The sequence below is a fragment of the Odocoileus virginianus genome, chromosome 30 (assembly GCF_023699985.2).
Source record: "Odocoileus virginianus isolate 20LAN1187 ecotype Illinois chromosome 30, Ovbor_1.2, whole genome shotgun sequence".
Classification (NCBI taxonomy): domain Eukaryota; kingdom Metazoa; phylum Chordata; class Mammalia; order Artiodactyla; family Cervidae; genus Odocoileus; species Odocoileus virginianus.
Window position 1 is genome coordinate 7,261,526 of NC_069703.1, and position 18,147 is coordinate 7,279,672.

The window sequence follows — 18,147 nt, forward strand, 5'->3', positions numbered from 1 at the left end:
TCAGTTATTTTACTGATTACATATAAAGGGATGGTTCTGTTAATGCATACATTAAATAAGCTGTGGCCTAGGAAATCAAACCTCTTGAGGAATAATTTGTAAAAATCCTATACTTTATACAATTTATTTTACACTCAAGACCTCTTAGTTTAGTAAATGTTATTTACTATTTTTTAAAAGTGTTCAGTGCTGTACAACTGTTCATAATGCTGAAGTAAGCAATATGGGGGTCTCTTTTCTTGCAGAAAGGAAAAAAAATATTTACAAATGTTTTCTGATAATTTTGCTAAAGTTTATAATTTATTTTAAGTCCAAGGAGGCAGTTCCTACTTAATGCATTTTAAATTATTTGTGTTTCTTTTAACTTCTTTCCTATAAATCTATAGTCATTCTGGCAAGCCAAATTATAGGCATCCTGACGGTTACTGCTCATTAAAAGTTTGATTGGAGAGGGGATGACTTAAGTAAGAAGGGCCATTCCTTCTATAGTGATAGTCTTCACAGAGCACTAAAAAGCTTGTGATAAAAAGCTTGTTGGAACCATACTGGGCTATCACTTCATTATTACTTGGTGTCATTTTTGCCTCTTCATTTGCTGATAGGGTGTCTCTTGATGTGAAAGACTGATTTCTTCTGCTGTACCTGAATTTGCAAACATTAAGAGTTACATTAGGAACATTTCATTACCAATGTAAGTCAGAACAGGACAATTGTTTAAAGATTTTGTAGAGTCATCGTTCTTTTTAAGAAAATTTATGTTACTTTTGATGGCACTGGGTCTTTGATGCTGCATGCGGGCTTCCTCCTGTGGTAGGAATGGGGCTGCTCTTTGCTGCAGTGCATGGGCATCTCATTGTGGTGGTTCTCTTGTGAAGTGTGGGCTCTCGGGGCCCACAGTCTTCAGTAGTTGCAGCGAATGAAGCTCAGTAGTTGGGGCATGTGGGCATGTGTGTGAGGGTTCAGTAGTTGTGATACATGGGCTTAGTTGCTCCATGGTATCTTCTCGGCCAGGGATCGAACCCATGTCCCCTGTACTGGCAGGCAGATTCTTATCCTCTGTATCACCAGATTCTTATCCTCTGTACCATTCTTATCTGGTGTACCACCAGCGCTATAATTCTTGCAAAAAGGTAACCTTAGTGTACTTGTGATTTAGTATTCCAGAGAATGCTAAATCAGGGTAACAGAATACTTTCTAATCAGTCATGTTAATATAGATGATATACCTTTAAATTTTTTGGTTACTTTCTATCATGGAGACATAGTACTTAACTACAGATCAGTAATGTGTGTGTCTGAAAACTACATGAAAATTCTTATCAACTAAAGGGACGTTTACAGTAGAATCAGGAAGTTGTTGTTCAGTCCCTCAGTTATGTCTGACTCTTTGCAATGCCATGGACTGCAGCACGCCAGGCTCCCCTGTCCTCCACCATCTCCTGGAGTTTGCTCAAAATCATGTCCATTGAGTTGGTGATGCTATCTAACCATCTCATCCTTTGCTGTACCCTTCTCCTTTGATCCTCAATCTTTCCCAGCATCAGGGTCTTTTCCAATGAGTAGGCTCTTTGCATCAGGTGGCCAAAGTATTGGAGATTCGGCTTCAGTTCTTCCAATGAATGTTCAAATGAAATTATATTTAGGTGAAATCATATTATTTATTTTATTGTTATTTGATTATTAGTCAAATACTTTGTAAATAGCACTTTGCTTATTCTCAGGGACTCTTCAAGTTAACAATGCTAAAATATTCACTAGGGCAGTGATTTTCAAACATGTTTGACCCAAAGCTCCCTTTTGATAATATATATTTTATGATGCCTAATTTAGTACTCTGAAATTCATAGATAATACCTTCTTAGGAACACACATTTTAGAAAATCTGTAATGCTGTAATTATAATACCTAGAAAATACAAAAAGAAAATATATTATAAACTAATATGTATGCAATTTGTAAATCCTCTGACACAACCATCCTATTAGACAAAAACACCCACCAAAATGTCCAAACTGCTCACTATGTAGTGGGGTCATCCTGCCTGAGCATTCTTTCAGGAGTCACCCCATTCCTAGAGACGAGAACACACCTGCTTTATTCTTTTCTTTATGTCCAAATCTAGACATGGTATTTGGCATTGACTAAGTGGTCAATAAATATTTATAGAGTGAATGTTGAATGGACAAAACTAAACCAAATGTTGAATGTTGAACAGGCAAAACTAAACCAAAACTGTGGAAAATTATTAAGGAGATGGGAATACCAGACCACCTTACCTGCCTCCTGAGAAACCTATGTATGCAGCTCAAGAAACCACCAGTTAGAATCGAACATGGAACAATGGACTGGTTCCAAATTAGGAAAGGAATGTGTCAAGGCTGTACATTGTCACTCTGCTTATTTAACTTATATACAGAGTACATCATGAGAAATGCTGGGTTGGATGAAGCACAAGCTGGAATCAAGATTTCAGGGAGAAAAATGAATAACTTCGGATATGCAGATGACACCATCCTTATGGCAGAAAGTGAAGAAGAACTAAAGAGCCTCTTGATGAAAGTGAAAGAGGAGAGTGAAAAAGTTGGCTTAAAACTCAACATTCAAAAAACTAAGATCATGGCATCCAGTACTATCACTTCATGGCAAATAGATGGGCAGTGATAGATCTTATTTTCTTGGACTACAAAATCACTGCAGATGGTGACTGCAGTCATGAAATTAAAAAATGTTTGTTCCTTGGAAGAAAAGCTATGACAAAACTAGACAGCATATTAAAAAGCAGAGGCGTTACTTTGCCAACAAAGGTCCATGTAGTCAAATCATTGGTTTTTCCAGTGGTCATATATGGATGTGAGAGTTAGACCATAAAGAAGGCTGAGAGTCAAAGAATTGATGCTTTTGAACTGTGGTGTTGGAGAATACTCTTGAGAGTCCCTTGGACTGCAAGGAGATCAAACCAGTCAATCCTGAAGAAAATCATTACTGAATATTCATTGGAAGGACTGATGCTGAAGCTGAAGCTCCAATACTTTGGAGCTGTGATGCACAAAAAGCTGACTCATTAGAAAAGACCCTGATACTGGGCAAGATTGTAGGCAGGAGGAAAAGGGGACTACAAAGGAGGAGATGGTTGGATGGCATCACCAACTCAATAGACATGAGTTTGAGAAAGCTCCAGGAGATAGTGAAGGACAGGGAAGCCTGGCATGTTGCAAAGAGTCAGGGGTCACAAAGAGTCAGATATGACTGAGCAACTGAAAAACAGCAACAAACCAAAATAACTCTAAATTCAAACCTTATGCTTCATGAGTTTATCATCTAGTTGGGATAGCAGTTCCGTTTAGTAACACAAAGCAAGGTGTTGGCTTCCCACAGGTTCAAAGGTCAGGATTTGTGGTGTGGGCTGCTGGAATTTAAGGAAGGGGGATTGCCCCACCCCTCTGTTATACATTTCCTCTGCACTCTGCTTCATGCGTTCTGTGCCAGCTGCTGGGCTCGATGCAGGGGGCAGACAGTTTGATAAGGCCTTGGGGGCTTGGGGCTGCCATCCTACACAGAATTTATGGTTTCTATGCCATGTCAGAAGCCTTGGAGGAAGGGTTAAATGCACATTCCAAGGACCAGCCTCAGACCTTCTGATTCGTGTTTTCAGCAAGTCTTAGTGATAAACTCTGATATAATTTGTGAGTCTTGCTTTAAGAAACAATCAGTGGGATGGACAAAATATGTAAAGTGTTCCTCCTAAAGAATTTTCGGTATTTGGAAAGTAAATAGTAACTTTTGGGTGAATTTTCAGCATCAACTTGAAAGGAAACTTATTATAGTCATTTCATAAATAAGGTGAATGTAAAAGATGGGAGTAGCAGTGGCCCCAGTTCCGGAAAAGGTCAGTATGGTGATGATACCACTATAGTGGCAGAAGGCCAAAAGGAAGTCAAGAGTCTCTTGGTGAAGGTGAAAGAGGAGAGGGAAAAAGCTAGCTTCAAACTCAACATTCAGAAAATTAAGATCATGACATCTGGTCCCATCTCTTCATGGCAAACGGAAGACAAAAACATGGAAACAGTGACAGATATTTTCTTGGGCTTCAAAATTACGGCAGACAGTGACTGCAGCTATGAAATTAAAAGATGTTTGCTCCTTGGAAGGAAAGCTATGACAGCACACTAAAAAGCAAAGACATCTCTTGGCTGACAAAGTCTGTCTAGTCAAAGCTATGGTTTTTCCAGTAGTCATGTAGAGATGTGAGAGTTGGACCACGAGAAGGCTGAGCGCCAAAGAATGGATCCTTTTCAATTGTGGTGCTGGAGAAGACACTTAGTCTCATGGACAGCAAGGAGATCAAACCAGTTAATTCTAAAGGAAATCAACCCTGAATATTCATTGGAAGAAGGCTTGCTGAAGCTGCAGCTCCAATAGTTTGGCCAGCTGATGTGAAGTGCTTACTCACTGGAAAAGACCTCTATGCTAGGAAAGACTGGAGGCTAAAGAGGGCAGCAGAGGATGAGATGGTAGGATAGCATCATCCACTCAATGGGCATAAATTTGGGCAAACCCCAGGAGATAGTAGAAGGCAGAGGAGCCTGGCATGCTGCAGTCCATGAGGTCACAAAGAGTTGGATATGACTTAGCGACTGGACAACAGCAACAACAAAATGAGAGTGTATTTTGAAGACCTCACTTCTATGACTGATGCTGTTTGTAAAATACTATTGTTTTAACATTCTTGTGACAGTAAAAAGTTTTGATTATAGGTGGTGCAATTGTTTTGCTTTCTGTTGCTAGTATTGCAAATGAAAATGTATGCAGGATGGGAAAATGTTGAACTGAAAAAAAGTGTTCTGTTTTGCAAGATGAATTTTTTCTGGGGAAGATATTTAAATATTTAAAATCAAGTGTCGTTTTGTTTTCTTTGTTTCCTGCCATCTTTATAAAGGCTTTATGTTGCTGTTGTTGTTCAGTCTCCCAGCTGTGTGTGACTCTGCAAACCCATGGACCGCAACACGCCAGACTCCTCGGTCCCTCACCATCGCCCAAAGTTTGCCCAAGTTCATGTCCATTGTATTGGTGAGGCAGGTGTCCTAAGTCTCTATATTTTAACTTAAATGGTGATGTCAGGCATAATGTAATAAAACAAATTAGTTATAGCTCTCACTAGAAACTTAAAAAGTTGTTATATTAACACGATCTTATATTAAAATTACTCCTAGGAATTTTTTTGTATTGCTTTACAATTTCTTTTGAAAAAATACTTTAGGATTAATCAAAAAGGTGTTTACAGTTTTCTCACTAGGTTAATATTTTATTTTCATGTGCTTTGTCTGAAGTTTTTAACCACAATTAAATTCAAGTCTCTCATCACACTCACCCTTTTAACAATATACATCTAACAAAATTTTAAATGGGGTAGTAGCTGCTTTGGTTATAAACAGAGCAGCCTAATTCTCAATATGTCCAAGATTAATACAGGTTTCTGTATTTTTTATTTTGACTTTATATTTTTGAGTCCACATTTTAAAAGGATAATTGGATATAAACAAAATAAAAGACTTTCTGAGTTTTGTTGTAGTATATTACATAGCTCAAAATAAAAGGGAGATAGTTATTTTAATAAATAAAAGCCTACAGTATTAGAAAATTCCATTATCCCTTCCTTTGGGGGTGAGGCCCCCACCAGGGCAATAACTTACTGCTACACCCTTTCTGAAACTTATCCTCATGAAAACGAATCAACTAACCAAAGAATTCTAATTTTGAATCACCAATTTAATAAATATATTCAAAGTAATCACAAATTCACAAAGTATAAAAGCAATATAATGATAGCTCAATCAATAGCTTTGTCTGCATGATGGTAAACAATTTTCTGAATAGGATTTCTTCTTCTTAAGCTGGTTTCAGTGCTATGAATATATACTATTTTTTTAAATAAGAGAAAATTATTATAGGGCCCTGAAAATTATGATTTTCTTTCTTTTGAAACCAGAAATTCTCTCAACACATTTAAAATAAACAGAATGTTTGAAAAAACTCCAAATGTTCAGTTTATTGTTTTAAGCTTGTAATTGATAAGAAGGTTGCCTTTTTATTTTTTAGAATAGTCCTGTAAGTTATTAAGATAAACTTTATGTAATAAAGGAGCAAATGCATCTTTATAATGGTACACATTTTTATAAAAAAGTTTTCCAAAGATAATTTATATGGGAAAAATCTTTTACTTTGATGGTTGTTTTGTGGGTATAAATTCAATCAAGCATTCTGAACAATGCCTGACTTTCAGTTAGATTTCCTTATTATAATTTATTTCTGGCCAGTGAAAATCTACAGAAGAAAATTTGTGTTAATTTCCATTTAGGCTCTTTGCAAGGAGACAGCTATGGAAGTGAGCACAAGGTCGTGTTCTGAGAAGGCCTTCCTCTTTCCCTTGTATTCTCAGAGTGTGGACAGTGTTTTAGAAGATTATCTAGCATGTGTATTATTCACATAGAGAAATGATTCTTAATGTAAACATATGCAGATTTCCATAGACCTTGATGTTCACATGATGAATTAATACTCGAGAAATTAGGTACAACTACACACAGACAGGCACACACAGAGAACTGACCCAGAGCAGTCAACAGTTGTGCAGGCGACAGACCCAGATTGAACCGATGGAGTGGAAAAGTGTGAAGTCAGTAAACTCCTGCGATCAGCCCATGGTCACACGCGAGGCACTAATGTGACACAGGCAGCGGTCCCTCCTGCCTTCTGCTTCACGAAGAGTCCAAGGAAGTTTGGCAAGTAGACCCTGAAGTCCTGTCCAGAGAATCCAAATTCATCACCCATGGAGCTTAATTCCGAATTTCCGGCCCAGACAAAACTACGATTAAATCCAATGAGTGTTTCTCATTTTAGAAAGCTGTGCATGTGCATGCCATGTTCTTTTCTTAGATAAAAACATACCCACAGATCCTTCCATACAAAATGAAACCAAACACATTTAGAACACATGTAAGCCATTTTTCTATGGGAAAGGCCATTTGTGGTTAACACAGAAAGTATTTATGGTTTCACTGTTAATTGTGGTTTCTTTGTATTAGCCAAAAAAGGTAGCATTTTTCATGGTAGGAATAGTATGAAAGCAATCGCCTTTCTAAAAAAAATGGGCTGAATTTTCCGGGGCATGAGGAAGTGACTGAATTTATGATATCTTCTAAACACCAAAGGAGTATATACAACCTACAACTGTGTTTTCAATTTGAATAAAAGTTTATTTTAAATTGTCTTAATTGCTCTTTGGTGGATTTCCACAAGTCAAGTCTATATAATCAACATTAAATAATATTTAAGGCTTGGATGCGTTTTAGTTTTTTATTTCTAATTGTTACCTAGGGATATTAAAATTCTTTATGGACCAAAACTGTTTTTGGAAATTGTTAATTATATTTTTTTTGGAAATTGTTAATTTTACAAATGTTAATTCATTTAATTAAATCAATGGATTACTTTCCCTCCCTCCCTCCCTTCCTTCCTCCTTTCCTTCCTTTTATTTTTTTGATTTAAAAATTAAAGAATCATGACAGTGTTGAAATATTTCAATTATTTCATACTACTAAAAATATCATTTAATTTTAAATTGCATTCTGGCAAAGATTCTATAATGTGGGTGAATGCATTTGAAAGGTTAATTAAATATGAAAACAGACAGATTCATTAATTTGAAAGTACATTTGTGGGGTCTACACACTAAAAATTTTTAGCAAGATTTCCACAAGGACTATGTTTTAACATCTGAGTGCGTCACATATACCTTATTAGGAAGCAAGAAGGAAGAGACAATCTGTTTATTAGGTTAATAGCCAGAATACTTAGATTAACATATCAAGCAGTTTTTCTTTAATATTCTAGTTTTTTCTACAGGAAACAAAAATATTTTATTATTTCCTCATTACACAACTTTATTAATAATTTTATAGAAAGCAGTGATATATAAATGCTATATTATAATTTATTAGATTTCATAAGAAAAAAACAAATATTTAATCCATATGATCCTAATTGTCTCTTTCTGAATGTGAAAGCATTCTTTATCAAAATGCTTAAAGTAAAATTTATCAATTTAATCATATATATTTATGTATATCTCATGAATGTATGTGAAATTGAGTTTAAATGAACATTTTATGATGTTAAATTCAGTTTTCCAAAGATCTGCATTTATTCAAAGATCATGTGAAAGGCTGTTAACTTCGATAAATATTGCTCTGTCCATTGCTAAGCTTTTATATAATTCTGGGTTTAATTTAATAGTTACTAACACCAAATATGCTGGTATATTTAAATTACACCAATATTAGTATTTGAAATATTTCCAGTAAAAAATTTCAAGGGTTTTTGATATATATTTTGTTTCTCCTTTTCTTTAGAAATGGAAAATTAAACTGAATGTATTATTTTATATGAAATTTATTCCCTTCAATTTGTTGATATACCATAAACTTTATGCCTCTTGGATAATGTTGCAATATACATTATACAGGATATAATTTTGAATATTAATGTAACATATTTGACACAGTATTTATGTATGCATTTATGAGTATTTTAAAATATGCTGTTAAGTCTTTCATGTCTTCTTGTGATTTTCATTTTGAAAATCATTAGCATTTTAAGAGATGATGTTCACAGAAATAAAATACTTCTTTGTGAAGTCTTTACAAAAAGGAATAAAACCTCAAACCCAAACTTCATTTTAATAAATATGTTACATTTTCTTTTCATGTTACTAACATCAGATGCAAATGATTTCTGATCCCAGATACCGTTTTCTTTTGCATAGGAGAGTATAATGTTCTCCTTTTCACGATTATTTTCATGTATATTCAAATCTTGATGTAAAATAGCCAAAGAACAAAAACAGACTTTACTGATACATTGTATTTTTCAGTTTTTCGTTATAAGCAATAGGTGCTGATAGCCAACTAGAAGAAAAATCCATGCAAAAGTTTGTCATTTCTTGCTGTTCAGAAACATGTGCAGATAGGACTTTATAGTGTCCACATATTTCTTAGGCTTTACAGTCACATTCTCCCAGCCGAGGTTTCTTACCTTCCTTCACTGCATCCTTCTGAGACTCCTCCTGCACTATAGCGGCTCCTTCCTCGTCGTCTGCTTGTCTAGCGCACGTCAGGCTGTAGGGGGCACTCCTTAGCTACCACAAAGACATGCCGGGCTCAGTCCTTTCCGCGGCTCTGAAGTGTATTTAATATTCATTACTTTATCAAGACATTTAGTCGAAAAACACTTCATAGTTCATCTTTAAAGCACATACCGGCATAATTGAGTTAGAAAAAAAAATCCTCACATAGGTATCAAGGTGTGCATTTGGATTCCTGAGAACATTAATAAAATGTGTAATACTGCACAGTGCCTGGTTTAATAACTACTTTTCAGAGCTCTCTTCAAGTTATTCTTTTCTTCTTGGAACTCAGGGTGGATTTTATAATGCTCAGATTTTTATTACCATACCTCAAGCCTTGTCCCTTTGCCTGGAGGACTCCCAGAGTGCGGAGTGGAGGGTGATCATGATTTATGTTTGGGAAGAGGAACCACAGAGCTTCTACTTAGAATTATGTGCCCTACACTGAAGCTTATAAACAGCTTATCTTTAATGGGAGTGAAATATTGAATTTAAGATTGTGTGTGGCCTTTTCTTTACTCTTTTCCCTCTATTTTCCCTTCTCTTCACTCACCCTATTTCAAACAGACTCTTCTTGTGTGGCAGATCTAAGACCCCTTCCCGAGCATAATCACATGGGCCTCTCACACGTCTCTACCTTCGAGGTTCAGGTCAGCTGCTGGGGCAACTGTCTTGGCTTTTTATAGCTGTTCATACTTACAGCTTAGAGAGACTGGTAGCATTAACTAGTCTGACGTGTCGGAACTTATTTTCTTTCCACTTTCACCCTCTTACTTGCCTCTGGGCCGGGGGTCCTGGCTTCCTGCCGAGGGATGCGGTGTTGACCGCATGCCTCTCATGCCTATTGGGGACCAGCCCATCCACTTGGGTCAGAGATTACCTTGTGTGCCCTGACCCTGAATGCCACTTCAGCCATCTCATCCTTTCTCTCCTCAGCATCAAACTTTCTCCTTCTGTGCTCTAATTTCTCCCCCTTCACAAACAAAACCAAAAAAATCCCTGTTTTCTACAACCTGCAGTCTCCCCAGTTCTCAGTTCCCTTTTAGAGCAAAGTCCACCCAAATGTTGCCTTAACCTGAGTTACCAGCTCCTGCCTCTCCTTCTCTTTTCTCTGGCTGCACCATGGATACTCTTTTCTTTAAGCCACATTAGTTCAGTTCAGTGGCTATAATCTTTTCCCTGCAGTAGATGACTCCTTTCTTTTTAAAATATTCTTTCATGGAGCATCTACAACATAGGCTCTCTGATTGTCCTTCCAACTCACCGACAGGTCCTTGCATTAGCTGTCTCTCCTCTCCTTGAGGCAGGCCTCTCTCCTCTCTCTCTATGCTCTCTCTAGGCTTATCTCATCTTCTCTGAGTCTTGAAGAGCCATCTGTGTGTGGAAAAACCCTAAATTTGTATTTCTAGCCGGGACCACTCTCCTGAACTCTGAAATAAATAGCCACTTTCTTTCTTTGCTGGATATTGTTGGATGTCTAACAGGCTTCTCAAATTGATCTCCAATCCGTCCCTCCTAAAAATAAACAAAAAATTAACACACACATATACGATTTGTTTGCAGTCTATCTTAAAAAAAAGGAATTTTCTCAAAATAAAATATTGGTTTATAGCCATTGTCATCATCCATCTTGATTATTATCTCCCTGCTTCGGTCCATTTCAGTGTAGCTGATATGAATACAGTAGCTGCCCAGTGTCATCTCATTTCAGTCCTTTTGTCAAAACCTGTTAGTAGTCCCCATCTCGCAATAAAAGGCGCAGTCTTGGTAATGGCTCATGGTTGCCACTGGATCTGGTCCCTGAGATAACATCTTGGCTTCATCGTTTCCTCTTGTCCTTGGTTCACTCAGCTGCACTCTCTTTGCACTTGCTTTTGTTGTTCAGTTACCAAGTGGCATCTGACTCTTTGTGGCCCCATGAAGTGTAGCATGCCAGGCTATCTCCCTGAGTCTGCTCAAACTCAAGTCCATTGAGTCAGTGATGCCATCCAACCATCTCATCCTTTCTCGCCCTCTTTTCCTCTTGCCCTCAATCTTTACCAGCATCAGGGTCTTTTCCAGCGAGTCAGCTCTTCTCATCAGGGGGCAAAAGTATTGGAGCTTCAGCTTCAGCCCTTCCAATGAATATTCAGGGTTGATTTACTTTAGGATTGCACTTGCTTAATAATCCAAGGAAGTCCCTGCCTCAAAAGCCCTTCACTTGTCATTTTCTTTGTCTGGCATGCTCATACCCGAGAGATCTTAATGATTCCCCCTGTCACACCTGTAAGATCTTTCCCAGAAAGCCACCTTTATAATGGGGAAATGTCCCTGAGTACCCTATTTAAAATAGCAGTCCTCCCCACTGGACACTGCATTTCATATAGCTAGCTTCTGTCTGTATTATTCTTTTCCATAGCATTTAATACCATCTGCCTACCAGATATGTCACTTGTTTATCAGTTGTTGCCCTCCCATGATGATATGCATACCAAAGGCAGGAGTTCTCAAAAAAAGTGCTGTGCCCACATGGCCTTCCCCACTGCCTAGAAAGAGATCTGATGTGCAGTGGGCTCTCAGTCATATTTGCTGAATGAATGAACACACTTTCCTACATCATCTGGGAAAAGAACCTATGTCCAAATTTGAAACTCAGCCAGGATTTGATTGTATTATCCCTTTTTTGTTTTAAAGCTGGTTTTCTGATTTAAATAAGCTCCTTAAAGTGATGCCACGTTTTCTTGTGTTGGTGTGTGGTTTGTTGCTCAGTCACGTCTGATTCTCCTGACCCCACGGACTGTAGCCCACCAGGCTCCTCTGTCCATGGAATTTTCCAGGCAAGAATACTGGAGTGGGTTGCCATTTCTTCCTCCAGGAGATCTTCCTGACCCAGGGATCAAACCTGCATCTCTTGTGCCCCTCGAATTGGCAGGGAGGTTCCCTAGTATCTCAGCTGGTAAATAATTGCTCCTGTGAGCAATGCAGGAGCCCCCAGTGTGATTCCTGGGCTGGGAAGATCTGCTGGAGAAAGGGATAGGCCACCCACTCTAGTATTTTTTGGGCTTTCCAGGTGGTTCAGCTGGTAAAGAACCCTCCAGTAATGCAGAAGACCTGGGTTTGATCCCTGGGTTGGGAAGATCCCCTGGAGAAGGGAATGGCTACCCACTCCAGTATTCTTGTCTGGAGAATTCCATGGACTGTCTAGTCCATGGGGTTGCAAAGAGCTGGACACAACTGAGTGACTTTCACAGCACCACCTGGTATCTTAGGTTATTTTCTTTAATTGACTCTGGACCACCTTGGTATTTTTACTGTTAAAAAATATCTGATGCAATAGTGATTGTTGGTGGCTTTAGGATCTTGTCTTTAGTGAGGACATTTTTTTTGATGGGTGTTTGAAATTGCTGGGTCTTAGGAAAGCCAAACCTTTTGAGGAAGGAGTTCCCCACTTTTTAATAAAACAATAAAGCACTCTTGAGTTGGACACACTTCATTGAGCAGAAAAATTCTGCAAGACTTCTCAGTCTGCAGAATTTTACGGAATTTGGTAGAAGTAGTTGGTTACAGGCCCTTATCCTTCTTGCTCCTTCTCGCCTTCCCCTCATGCCTCAATGACCTCAAGCTTATTGTGACCACGTGGGATCACATTTTAAATGTCACCTACAAAATGTGACATGTGTAGTTCAGTGCATCTAATTACATGACCAAATGGTGTTACTTTACCTGAGTAAGTGCAGGAGAAGCTATGGAGAAAGAAACCAGCATTCGTGTAGGTCAAGGATTATGCTTTTTCATATATCAGCTTATTTAATTCTTAATGCAATCCATTATACAGAGTAAGAAACTAAGATTTGGAGAACTTTACCAAGATCTCTTTACTAGTATGTAAGGGTTCAGAGATTTGTCTGTCTTTTAAACTCATCTTCTCTTCAATGTTTTATGCTGCCTTCTGCATTATCAGCTTGACATAATTTGCTATAAACTCTGAAATGCTTTTTGGGCAGTTTTCAGAAAGTAATATGTGCTTATACTCATTTTTTACAGACACAAAGTTACATAGTTATGTGAGAGAACAGTAACTATCATTATTGTACCAGGTCCTTTTCTAATCTTTTGTGGGCATTATCTCTAATCTTTACATCAATTCTAAAATGATGATCTTGTCATCATTGTCATTTCACAGAGAAGAAAACTGAAGCGTATAGAAGTAGGTTTCCTGATTTTAAAGATGCTCATGCCTGTGCTGCTACCTAGAACAATAAATCAGATTTTCACATCTTTTACTCCTTCACCTTAGCCAGGTGTCTGCTCAAATGCCATCTCATCAGAGAAACCCTCTGTAATCAAGTTATGTAGATAATTCTACCTAGAGACAGTATCCTCTTAGTCTTCTTGATTTTCTTTTAAAAGTTATTACCACCTGTACATTGTATATTTACTTATTTCTTGTCTATTTTTCCCAGCTAAAATTCAAGCTGCATGAGTTTAGAAAAAAATGTTTGTTCTCTGCATTATCTGTTGGGCTTAAATCTGCAACATAGTAGATACTTAATAAATATTAGTCAAAGTAATGAGAAGAAGTATAGAGCTGAAAATATACATGATATTGGATTAATCTGGGAGAGCTGGATACAGAGGATAAGAGAATCTTTGAATAAAAGACATTACAAGAGAGAGGACAAGCACATAATAGTCAGACAAGAAGCACTGAAGAAATGTGAGAATTTAGATTCTTCTGAAAACAGACATTGTGGAAGATTTTCTCTTACGTGAGCTCAAAGAAGACTAATACAATTCTCAGAATCTATGGTTGAAGAAAAGCGGATTTAAAAGTAAAGAGAATCTCAGATTATTCAGACTTTGAGATAAAACTGACTCTGGAATTTAAAAAAAAATGACGTATTTAGAGGCAGCCTTCCTTGGTAGCTCAGCTTGTAAAGAGTCCACCTGCAATGCAGGAGATCCTGGTTTGATTCCAGGGTTGGGAACTCCAGTATTCCTGGGCTTCCCTGGTGGCTCAGATGGTAAAGAATCCACCTGCAATGCGGGAGACCTGGGCTTGATCTCTGGGTTGGGAAGTTCCCCTGGAGGAGGGCATGACAACCCACTCCAGTATTCTTGCTTGGAGAATCCCCAAGGACAGAGGAACCTAGCGGGCTAAAGCCTGTGGGGTCACAAGAGGCAGACAATCCTGAGACTAAGCACAGCACGTATTTAGAGGCAGAAAGCTTTGGTTGTGGAGTTAATCTGAAGATATGCAAACTACCAAAGGGTTGAAGATGTTTGTGCTATTTCATACTCAAAATAAAAATTAGAAAAAGAGGAAATTAGGGCACAGAGACTGTAAGTAGTTTGGCTAAAGTCACACGGTTCTTAAGTGGCAGGGTTGGGAGGAGAAACCCTGGCAGATGGTTGTCAGGCCCTGCACTCTTAGCCACCAGGCTGCCTGGGGCCTTTCTGGACAGCATTCTATTGCCATTGAACTTTTAATTTTTTTATTTGGAAATACTGTTTCATACATCAATTTTCTATTTTCTTACCCCACTGTGGCTTGCCGTGGATGGCTCCTGTTAAGTAACTGGGTGACAGTCAGCTCACAGGAGCTTCCATGCCGTGGCTTCTAAGAATGAGAGTCATCAAGAATTCTTCGAATGATGAAGTGATTATTACTGCTTGATCATTTGACAGTGGAAAATCAATGAGACCTTGGCAGAGGCAGCTTCTGGGAGAAGAGGCATTTTACTTCTCATTAATAAAATTTAGAAAGAGCTAATAGAACAGAGTTGCATGTAGCATGGGAATTATTAAGACACTAAAGGCTCCCTGTGCCATTCTCTAGGAGTTGAGGAGTCCTGAATGTACTGGAAGAACTTGGAAGTAGTGGAAGTAATAAGAAAATGAATGAAAGAAAGAAAATAATTAAGAAATCAAAGTTCTTAAAAGGTGTCAGAGAATATGTTTCAGAAAACAATGGCCAATTTGGAGTTTTAGAGGAATAAAAGTTAACGGGAAAAATATGTAAGTAATCATAGCTAATCATCCTTCCATCCATCCATCCATCTATCCATCCATCCATTCTTTCAATCACATTCTACACATTTGGGAACTAAACAGTGATAGAAGTGGAAACAATAAGTTGATTGGAAATGTCATTGCAGGCATCCTGTGAATCATTTAGTTCAATAAAATAAAAATGACACTTCATTGGAATTAAATTTTTTTAAATAGTGTTACAATTAAATATAAATGAAGGCTATCCCACATACATCTTAGACTAGTCTTGTAGTCTAGCATCAAATGTGCTACCCTATTTTTCATGTTCAATTCTAAGAGCATGCACTGGCTTGGAGAACTGTTGCTCAGATATGTATTCTTTTTAGAGGGGGATAATGGCCTAACCAATATAGATACATATTAATGATTAATGATAACATGATCTCAGCTCTCTGCATTTATAAGTTGTATGTATGCTATGGAATATGTTGGGAACATGTCCATAAACAGGTAGATTTCTCTTTGCATGAGCCCTCTCTAGTTGTGAAGAATCATTTAGGAACATTTAAAGAAAACTGTGGAATTAACACTCTATGTAAGACATGTAATTGTGACGCTGAAAATCAAAATTACCTCTGCTTGGTGCTAAGAGCTTTGTCTGTCTTACAGACTCAACATGCGGTATTAAGTGAATGTTTATTGAAATTTTGATTAAGAAAATGAAGAAATCTTTTCCCATGTAAGAACAGCATTGATGCATTTTGTGCCTTTCAGATTCATTGATATCTGGAGCCTTTATATTGCTATTCTCAGCTCTGCTTCTCTGCCTTCTCATTTCCTTTTGCTGATATATTCCATTCTTTGCCTTCTATGACAGATGTTTCTTGGCCCCTTCTTCTTCAGGACACTGTAGAATTGTTCTATATTTCTTAGGTTGAGCTTGAGTTTACCCATAAAGAATTATTTCTTCTTGCCCTCATTGCAGTTTTTCCAATAGAGCACATGACTTGGTGGGTATTTGGGGGTGCCCAAGAAGTCTGTGGCTTCCTGTATTGTAGTAAGCATCCATGGTGAAAGGGGCACACCTAGAATCCAGGGTTTCTGTGTTGTTGATCTTCACTTCATTTCCATTCATTTCCTTTCTGAAGACTTTTGGTTTTCTAGGTACTAGACAACAATTATTCAGGCATGCTATCTATGACTCACGGTATATATCCTGATTCCAATATGATTTTTTTTTTTTTTTGCCATTTAGGAAGAATATCAATTTTCTTCTGCTCTTCCTATGAAGCTCATCGTGTGAAAGAACAGTAACTGTAACTGGAGCTAATCTGGGTTTTGTTGGAAGCCAGCCCTGTAAGGGATGAGAAGAAAAGCTCAGGAAGTTCATAGCCTTATCTAATATGATAGAAATATTGGGATTTACTTGGGGGAGGAAAGGAGATGAGAAACAGGGCCTAGAGTAACATAGGTCAGGAAAGAGATATACTGAAACATTGTCCTTGTTAGACAATTAAATGTTTGCTGAACACCATGTGGCCAACCTCGACTTTCAGCAGTCTTCTGAAGGGGAAGGCAGTAGGCTGAATAGCAATGGTATCAAAGCTGGTGTCTGGCTTTGGAATGGGTACGTCATCTGGTCTCCATTTAGGAACACTGACATGAATGAGATTCAAAGGCTCATATCTATGAACATTTTTAGGGGGGAGGTGGTTGGAGAAGTGTAACATAGAAATGCAGAATACTCTGGAAATAAAACCACCATTCATCCCAGACATGGAAAGGTACTAGTCTGACAGAGCCTGTATCTTCCAGTGATATCCAGACTGTGGGCTGAGGATGGATTTACCATGGTTAAAATCAGTATTCTAAGACTTGAGTGTTTAAAATGGAAAAAAGACTGGTGGTTGGAAACCTCATTTTTCTTTGTTACTGTTTTTGAAACATCAGGACATCAGCTTGTCTCTTGGGACTGTGCCCAGGAGGTCTAATTTTGCTGAAGGATCCAGTCAAGGCTTTGGAGTTAGTTTAGTATTCTAAATTAGTTATATTTTGATTTTACTTGGATTTGTGGAAAAACTAAAAAAGTCAACATCTAAGAGAGGCAATTTCAGGTTCTTCCTACCTCCCATGAAATTGTATTTTGGTTGTTATGTTGAGCACACAAAAGTAAAAAATATCCCTCTGAAAATGTTCATGAAGCATGAGCAGCTCCTCTTTCAGGGCTCCTATTCTCTTGGGTGAATGTCGTAATTTCATTCCTAGAAGCATAATAGGGATTCCCTTCTCCTGTTCAGTGATTATAATGTGGGAATAAATCCTTGCCTCCCTAAAGTGTGTATACCTGCAGTGAATATACTATAGATGATTGTTGCACCACTAGAGAAATGAAAGGAAATGGGAGTAGGGGTTGCAAAACAGAAATAGAGATTTAAGCTAAAACTCAAATCAGTGAAGCCTGAAAATAGTGAATCAGAGAGTCAAGGGAGTGTTTGGATTCAGGGAAGTGTTGGAAACTGGAGGTTAAAGTAGGGAGATGAGTCAGAACCACAATCACTTTGTACATTTTTTTTTTTTTTTGTATTGAATTGTATTGAATTCAAATTGAATTGAACTAGAAGTAGAGAGAGTATTTATCAGAGCAAGTGAACATAAATACAAATATGAATGCTTGACCAGATAGATGACCATGGGGTCATGGAACTCAGCCTCACCATATCACGTTTGGACAGAATAAGGACTGATGACTTTTGGTTTTGGTGGGAGGAGGCTGAGGGCTCAAGGCCATGCACCTGATAGCTACTCACTCTGCTATCCTAGGGGTAGGAGTAGAGAGTCCCGGAATGCCCTAGAGGTTTGCTTTTTGGAAAGGATGCCTGTGCTGTGAATCCTTGGGCTTTCTGTAAATTACATCAGCATTCCTTCATCCATGCTATTCGGAAACATGTATTGCAAATTTAATTTGCTTAATTCACAAGTCTATTTTTTACCTG

At 37.9% G+C, this 18,147-nt stretch overlaps 1 long non-coding RNA gene across 3 annotated transcripts in view; it reads right to left on the bottom strand.

Moving 5' to 3' along the window:
* The window catches only part of LOC110135104 (uncharacterized), a 37,495-nt gene extending 28,269 nt beyond the window's left edge, over positions 1 to 9,226 (bottom strand). For 2 of the 3 annotated variants that reach the window (XR_011484682.1, XR_011484681.1), the window contains exons 1-2: positions 9,091 to 9,226; positions 6,608 to 6,798 (exon numbers count right to left, since the gene is read on the bottom strand). This is a non-coding gene — a long non-coding RNA (uncharacterized lncRNA). The remainder of the gene's footprint in view (positions 1 to 6,607; positions 6,799 to 9,090) is intronic. The other variant, XR_002313264.2, reaches the window with a different exon arrangement.
* Between the last annotated feature and the right edge of the window lie 8,921 nt (positions 9,227 to 18,147).